The 7,929-nt window shown below is 35.8% G+C and overlaps 1 pseudogene; it reads left to right on the top strand.

The window, feature by feature from the left end:
• On the top strand, window positions 1–92 carry LOC120238332 (annotated as a pseudogene).
• Window positions 93–7,929: the final 7,837 nt, after the last annotated feature.

A 7,929-nucleotide genomic window follows, 5' to 3' on the forward strand; every position in this document is an offset into this window, starting at 1 on the left:
ATCGCTTCTTGGCCTTTTGGCTAAGATCATATATAGTATCTGTTCTTATCAGTTTAATAAAATCACCAGATACTTATTTCTCTCCTCTCTTCTCTCTTTCTCTCTGTTTAATTTTTATAGCTTTGTTATGATTAGTCTTTTGCAGCCATACCCGGGAGCTTACATATTGAAAAATGAATCACATGGGTAAAGTCTAAAACATCTAGAGAATTGTTTCCTAATGAAATGGCCAGTTGTGGCAAGCCTGAATTTGCTCTGTATTTGGAAAGATGTTACCACTCAACTGGAAACTTTACTATTGACAGATCAATAGTCAACCTTTCCATAGAATGGAGCCATCCCTTGAAAATTTGAACGTAGATGGTTGCATTTCCCAGATTTACCTTCTAAGATTACAAGAATGAAGGTTATAAAGTATCACCTGGGAGAGAGAGGGCTGCTTCAGAGAGAAAAATGCACAGCAATATTCTCAAGTACCCCTTCCCAAAACAGAATCTCTGACTGTAAATTACAACAAAGTAGCTGCAATAAACTCTAAATTATCTGTGTTAATGCAAGGGTGCATCTGTTAAAAGGCATTTATATTAAATTTGGATGACATTGTCAGTTGGCAATGGGTGGGGTGTATTATATTTATTATTTAAATTATGCTGCATCTAGGCTAATATTAGAATCTCAGTAGTTTGCATTTCCTGCGCAAACTATAATAAGAGAGAAAAGGCTCAGAGGTGTGTAGATGGCAAATGGAAGCCACTCTGATAGCAATCATTTCTAACAGATAAGCCAGGAAGTAGATAATTTACACTTGGGTGATCTGTAGATTACTAGAAATGACTGTAGGTGTATGTGCTTAGAATTCATGGTTCTACATACATTGCTATCAGGTTGATTTCTGAAAAGGAATATCAACAGATGAATAATGTTGAGGTAAGATCTTGTGTTGTGTGTGTGTGTGTGTGCATGTGTGCATCCCAAAGGACTTAGATTTGAACTCATCTCTGATCTTAATAGTTTCTTAATAAATCTTCAAAATCTCTCAGTAGCAGGGCACCTGGGTGGCTCAGTCAGTTAAAGCATTTGACTTGATCTTGGCTCAAGTCTTGATCTTAGCATCTTGAATTCAGACCCCATGTTCGGCCCCTGAATTAGGTCTCATGCTGGGCCCCACACTGGGCTTGAAGCCTACTTAAAAAGTCTCTGAGTTTCAATTTCTCTATCCATAACATGGAATGATATACTTGCCTTTCTTATCTAATGTGTATTATATCCTGAAGTTAGCCACAAATAGTTATAAAGATGGGTAAGACACAAGTTTGAGCCACAAGGAGATTGGGGGTAAGCAGGGAGCAGGTGATAAATAAGCAGTCTCACTAACACAGAAAGAGTTATAAGAGAGGTTCCCTTAAGTAATTCCATAAACTGCCTTGTAATAATATATAATATACTATGTAATATAACATATACATATATATCTGTATCTATTGAACCATGAGATACTTGAAATTAGGAATCATGTATAATTTTGAATCATCAGAAACTAGCTCAGGCATAGGCCATAAAAGACCCACAAATCTTTTTGTGTGTGTGTGGAATAAATGATTCTTAAACTACTCAGGTGAGAAAAACTTTGTACCTTGGATTGGGAAAGTTAGACATAGAAACAAGTACTGTTTGCATGCTGCTGGGTCAGCACCAACCTTACAAGTGGGTTATTTAATGAGGTCTTATTTCTAATTTACCTAGCATAACTTCATTAAACAGAACTAATATGTGCCATGGTATAGGAAGTAGGATCCATTAAACACCCAAAATGTCACTCCCAGTATCTGGTCTTACTTATTGGTTGGAATACCATTAGAAGTTCACTCTGACAACTAAGGAATTGTATCCCTGGAAGTTTTTCTTGAAATTTTGATGTCCCAGAGGAAAAAGTAAAACTTTTAAAGTATGGTAAACCCCGAATACTGTAGTGTCAATTAATTTTTGATATTACCAAAGGGTATATGAGATATGCTAGGGAAGCCTGGTATGAAAGAAAAAGGGAAAGGTCTATAGACTGGAACCCTGCAAGTGTGAGCCCGACCCATTAGGTGGACGCTGGGGTGGTGTGGTGTTCTCCCTTCATCCAGGATCAGTGGGATGGTACTGACTCTCCAGCACTTGGGAATGTTCTCCTCTCAAGTGCTAAGAGGACCCTGGTTGCAATCAATCTTCACCTAGCTGTGGACTAGTCTTGGCAGTTTCTGTACATCTGCCAACAATGGTGAAGAGGGTGGAGAAATGTCACTTGTTAAACTCCTTTTGCCCACCATGAGAAGTGAGAAACTCAAGAATACATCAAAGTGAGAATTTTGATGGGGGTTAAAATGGCCACATCTGTACATTTCCTTCTGTGTTCCTAAGTTACCAGGAGAAGACATCAATCACTAAACTGAGATAGGTGGTATGAGGTAGGAAGCAAATAAGAAGAGCTCTGTAGACCCTTTGATTACCCACTTCCCCCTTCCAAGTTGAGTGTCACTCATTTAGCAATCTTGTGCAGAAACAGCCGTCAGGCTAAGTCTTACAAGGGAAATGCCAAGACAAAAATATCAGTACACACATGAAATATTGAATGGAAATCAAGTACTGGTAATGAAGGTTGCTAAGCAAGACTAAGGAACAAAATTCCAAAGCCACAGGTAGAGATAAGTCTTGCACTTTTCGTATAAGATTTAGGAGTGAGTTATTTTTCCTTTTTTAGTGTTAGAGAACAATCCATTTTATTAGAGTGTTTGCAGGAGATACATGAATGGTGTAAATTACATATTACTATTTGCCATGGAGATCTTACTGTCCCAATTAAGTGTCTGTTTAGTTAGCACATTCTGCAGTGAGCCATCCTTCTAAGGCTTGGTGGTATTTCATGGTACGTCAGTCAATAACCCGTGTCCCCAGCCTAATTGCCAAGGGGCTATATCCTGACTCTTAGTCAGAGGTTGGCCTTGGAAAGTATAAAGTTATGTTTGTTAAATGCAAGCCTTATGATCTCTGGAAGGCGTTAACAATAATCTTCCTGCCCATTGCACAAATTTTTCCCTGTAAATGCCAGTGATCATGGTGTAGACAAGCATGTGCTCCAATCCCATGATTTTACTTGAAAACTAAATTCCTGTCAGCTTCTAAAGCCTTGCTCTCTCTTTTAATGTTAGCATTTCGTTAAAGTAAATGGAATTAGAAGTAGAAATAAATCATTTTAATCACACATGAAGCACAATTTTTCATGAGTACTTCCAACATTTTTATATGAAACGATAGAAAAATGAATGTATTAATTTGCAGCCAAATTGAAAAATTCTAAAAAATATTTAATTTTAGTTCTGAACACTTGTCTATGTTATTTAGAAATAATTTTTTATTGTTATATTTTTGTCCTTCACTTCATCTGTGTTTTGTAATGTACATTTTTTTCAAATTGAAATATAGTTGACATAGAATATTATATTAGTTTCTGGTGTACAACATAGTGATTTGACACTTATATACAATGAGAAATGATCACCACGAGAAGACTGGTAATCATCTGTCACCATACAAATATGGTCAATATTATGACCATATTCCTAGTTGTACTTTACATCCCTGTGACTTATTTGAAATAAATCTCTTTTAGATTATCTAGCTCTGAGTCTAGAGTTAAATGACAAATTTTCTCTAATATTATTTATTCTAAAGAGAAAGAAATTCTTGTGCATGTGTACATACACATAAATACACACATAGCTTTTAAACTTCAAGTGCAAATTTATCTAATTCATCTCTTAACATAGTATATCAGTGTAAGAAAGGTATGGATTTAATATGAGTAAACTAACATATTATGAAAAAAACAGTCAAAATAATTGCTAAGGGTAAGTTTACCAATATTTACCAGAGCTTTGATTTCATTTTCACACAGACCTGATTCTTAGGAAATAAAGCCTGAGTGAAAGTAAAGATTCCCTTAACTGGTGTAACTGGTGAAGAATCTGTCTTCGTAGTTATTTTGAAATTTATATTGAATTTGTTATTATTTTGAAAAATGAACCCAGGTAACAATCACACTTATTTGCTACAATTTTATATTTTACATTAGGAAAAATATAAATGTACTAATTAGAAACAACACAAACCCTTTGATGAAAGTTTTACATTTAATTTAATTCTTTGCTCAACCAAAAAAATTGATTCAGGGCTGCTGTATAAGATTGTGCAGTTTGGGTACTACACAAAATTAGTTGGTTGAATATCTAGGTGGAACTCTAAATCAAGCCTGTTCTCAGCTGATTAACTTTTGATTTTGGGGCAGCAACTATCATTTTGTCTAATTCCTGCAAACATCTCATATAAACAATCTGCATTTTTTACAGTAAACTTTAGACTCAACTTGGGTCTCTAATTCATGACCTTGAGGTCAAGAGTCACATGCTCTGACTGAACCAGCCAGACACCCCAACACTTTATAGTTGTTTTTTTTTTTTTTTATCTTAAATGTTTTATTTATTTCTGAGAGAGAGAGAGACAGTGTGACCAGGGGAGGGTCAGAGAGAGAGAGAGAGACATAGAATCCGACACAGGCTCCAGGCTCTGAGCTAGCTGTCAGCACAGAGCCTGACATGGAGCTGGAACCCATAAACCGCGAGATCTTGACCTGAGCCGAAGTCAGATGCTTAATGGACTGAGCCACCCAGATGCCCCCACTCTATAGTTTTAATTCAAGTTTACTTTTTAGTTTTAAATCTGGATTTCTAAGCCTATATTTTTAATAATCTGACTAGGTCAAAATTTTAAAGAAGTAATAAGTAGAATGAATCAGACAAATGTGACTTGATTTCTCTCTCCTACCCCATTTTATTGACATAAACCATGCTTTTGTCATAAAGTACCAAAACTTCAATCCAGAAAAATACAGCCAATATTAAGGTTTCATTTATCTTTTCCATGTTACCCCTAATGAAAATTGAATAATCTCATTGGAGGAAACTTTTACCTGTTTTTAAAACCAAGTTATCTATTATTTGTAATAGATATTTATAATAGATTCTTTTTTTCTCATATAACTTAATAGTTAAAGAAAGTAGTAGCTATAGATTATTTTAAACCTAAATATATGCCAAAAAATAATCTTATCACTTGCTTTTACCATCTTACTCAATTGCCATTAGAAACATACATGATAGATGAATAATATCATGAGTTTTTGTTGAGTTGAGATCTGCAATTTGATTAATATTTCACTTAATTTTATCTTAAAAGTAGGTACCCCTTTGAATTATGATGATGAGTGAAATGTAGTACCTTCACCGAGAAAAGTTAAGGATAGTCTCATATACCCTAGTGATATAAGGAAGGGATAAGGTGTCAGGGTATGGAGTTGTCATATTCAAATTTCATCCAACAGTGTTCAGTGTAAAGTAGATAGGACTTGTTGAAGGGCCATTTTTAAATCACAGAATAACAAGGTTAGAGGCAACTATATTGACAACTTCTAGGTCATGTCTTTAAATACAAAGATGTTTGTCCTGAATATAATGGTAGCTGCGACATGGTAACAAGTTTGGATTTAGACATGGGGCCATATGATGAAGATGACTGACCAGTATGAATACCTGAATGTCATGATAAAGCAGAACTTTCTACTGACCTAAATCATCTCCCTATCAGTGACCATCTCATTTAATGCCACTGTATATTGGGGTTTCTTTGTTACAGCAGTTTAGTCTAGACCCTGACTAACAATTTTACATGTGGGATAATCTGCTTCCTTCTAAGTTCTTTTATTTGTTCAAGTTATGGCATTTAGAATTGTACAGAATTAGTATTCCCCCTTTCAAATATTATATCGTTTTAACTATTGAGGGATAATGACTGTCTGCTATATGTTTATTCTTCTTTTCTAAGTCTTCATCAGACTCTATTCCTCAAATGTCTGGGCATTACCTCCCTTATCTGGATGCCATAACCCCCTAATGCAGCCAAGGTTTGCTGCTCTGTCACATTCTCATGTTCTTTTTCATGAAGAAACTCTCAGGTATCCCCTATAATAATCTCCTACGAAGAGCTTAAATGATCTCACAACAACCCTATTATTATTCCTATTTGTTCAATAAATAAATGAGCCTTCGAAGGAAAGAATGTCTTGCCTACACAGGTAGAACAATAGCATAGCCAAGTGCAAACCCTGATTGGTATGACACCCATGCTTAATAAGCCAATAGATTCTAATGCTGTTTGATATGCCTTCATTTCTGAAAAGTATAGGCTTCCACCTTCCACAGGTTCTGTGTCTGGAAAAGAATAAGACACATATTTACTGTCATCACAAAAGCATGTGCTTTTCTGTGTCTATTTTGGTCATTTTTAAACTTGAAAGCAAGAAGAGGAAACATTCCAAATAATTTAGAAAACCAAATCTACCAAACTCTTAGGCCTACTTTATACACAGATGATTCTTGACTTTTTTCTCTTTACTGAAAACACGGGATATTTTCTACTCAAGTGTTTTAGTTTAGTTTTGGTTTTGTTTCATTTAATTTATTTATTTTGAGAGAGAGACAGAGAGAGCATGTGCGAGTTTGTGATGGGCAGAGAAAGAGGGAGAGAAAGAATCCCAAGCAGGCTTCTCCCTGTCAGGGCAGAGCCCCTCGCAGGGCCTGAACCCACAAACTGTGAGATCATGACCTAAGCTGAGGCTGGGTGCTTGATGACTGAGCCACCCAGATGCACATCTTATTTTATTTTTTTAATGTTTATTTATTGAGAGAGGGAGAGAGAGAAAGACAGAGACAGAGAAACAGAGAGAAAGAAAGAAATAGAGACAGAGAACAAGTAGGGAGGCAGAGAGAGAAAGGGAGACAGAGAACCCAAAGCAGGCTCTGCACTGTCCGTGTGGAGCCCAATGTGGGCCTCGAGCCCAATGAACTATGAGATCATAACCTGAGTAAAGTGACCTTGTTGGGTCCATTTGAAAAGACAGAGCCTATTCTTCTTTCAAAATAAAATCTTAAAATTATAGGAGGAAAAGGAATTTGAATTTACATCTTCTTGCTTTTAGGTATAAGTACAACACATCTAAGTCTGAATATTGTATCCTTTAAGTGGTTTTATTAACACATAGCCAAGTAGTTCGTGTATATTCATTTTATTTATTTATTATTATTATTATTTTATTTCTAGGAGAGAGAGAGAGAGACAGCGCGAGCAGGGGAGGGTCAGAGAGAGAAGGAGTCACAGACTGAAACAGGCTCCAGGCTCTGAGCTGGCAGTTAGCACAGAGCCCGACGCGGGGCTCGAACCCACGAACCGCGAGATCATGACCTAAGCGAAAGTTGGACGCTTAACCGACTAAGCCACCCAGGCGCCCCTGTGTATATTCACTGTAAACTATTTTAAAATTTATAACTGACTTTTTTATACTGCAGACGCATATGGCTTGTTATTAAACAAGAGTCTTTATGCTTTTTTTCAAGCATTTATACTGTTAATTTTTAAAACACGATCCCATGTCTAACATATTTAGAAAATAAATACCAAATACAATATGAGTCTTGGCATATTTAAGATGTTGTGAAGTATCCAGAAATTAGAAAGACTGCTCTTTTACTGACATCCTGTGATTCAGTTTAAACAGTCAACCTTTATATGATTAGTATTTACACTCGAAGCTGGATAAGTTCTGCATATTCCCTATAAACATTCAGAATAAACATCTTTAGTCAACGGTAGAAGGAAAGACAGGCTTTAGAAAAAATTGGAAGCTGGCTGTCAGTTAATTTTAGCCTAGCACTTTCCTTTCTTATAAAAACATTCAAAATATTGCAATACATCCAGAAATATCAAATAAAGTTCAAACTGTTTAAATTTAATTTGCATCATATTATGTCAGATCAAATCTCTAGTTATTTCTTCAAT

This window comes from Hyaena hyaena, unplaced genomic scaffold (genome assembly GCF_003009895.1).
Source record: "Hyaena hyaena isolate Hyena2069 unplaced genomic scaffold, ASM300989v1 scaffold_207, whole genome shotgun sequence".
Classification (NCBI taxonomy): domain Eukaryota; kingdom Metazoa; phylum Chordata; class Mammalia; order Carnivora; family Hyaenidae; genus Hyaena; species Hyaena hyaena.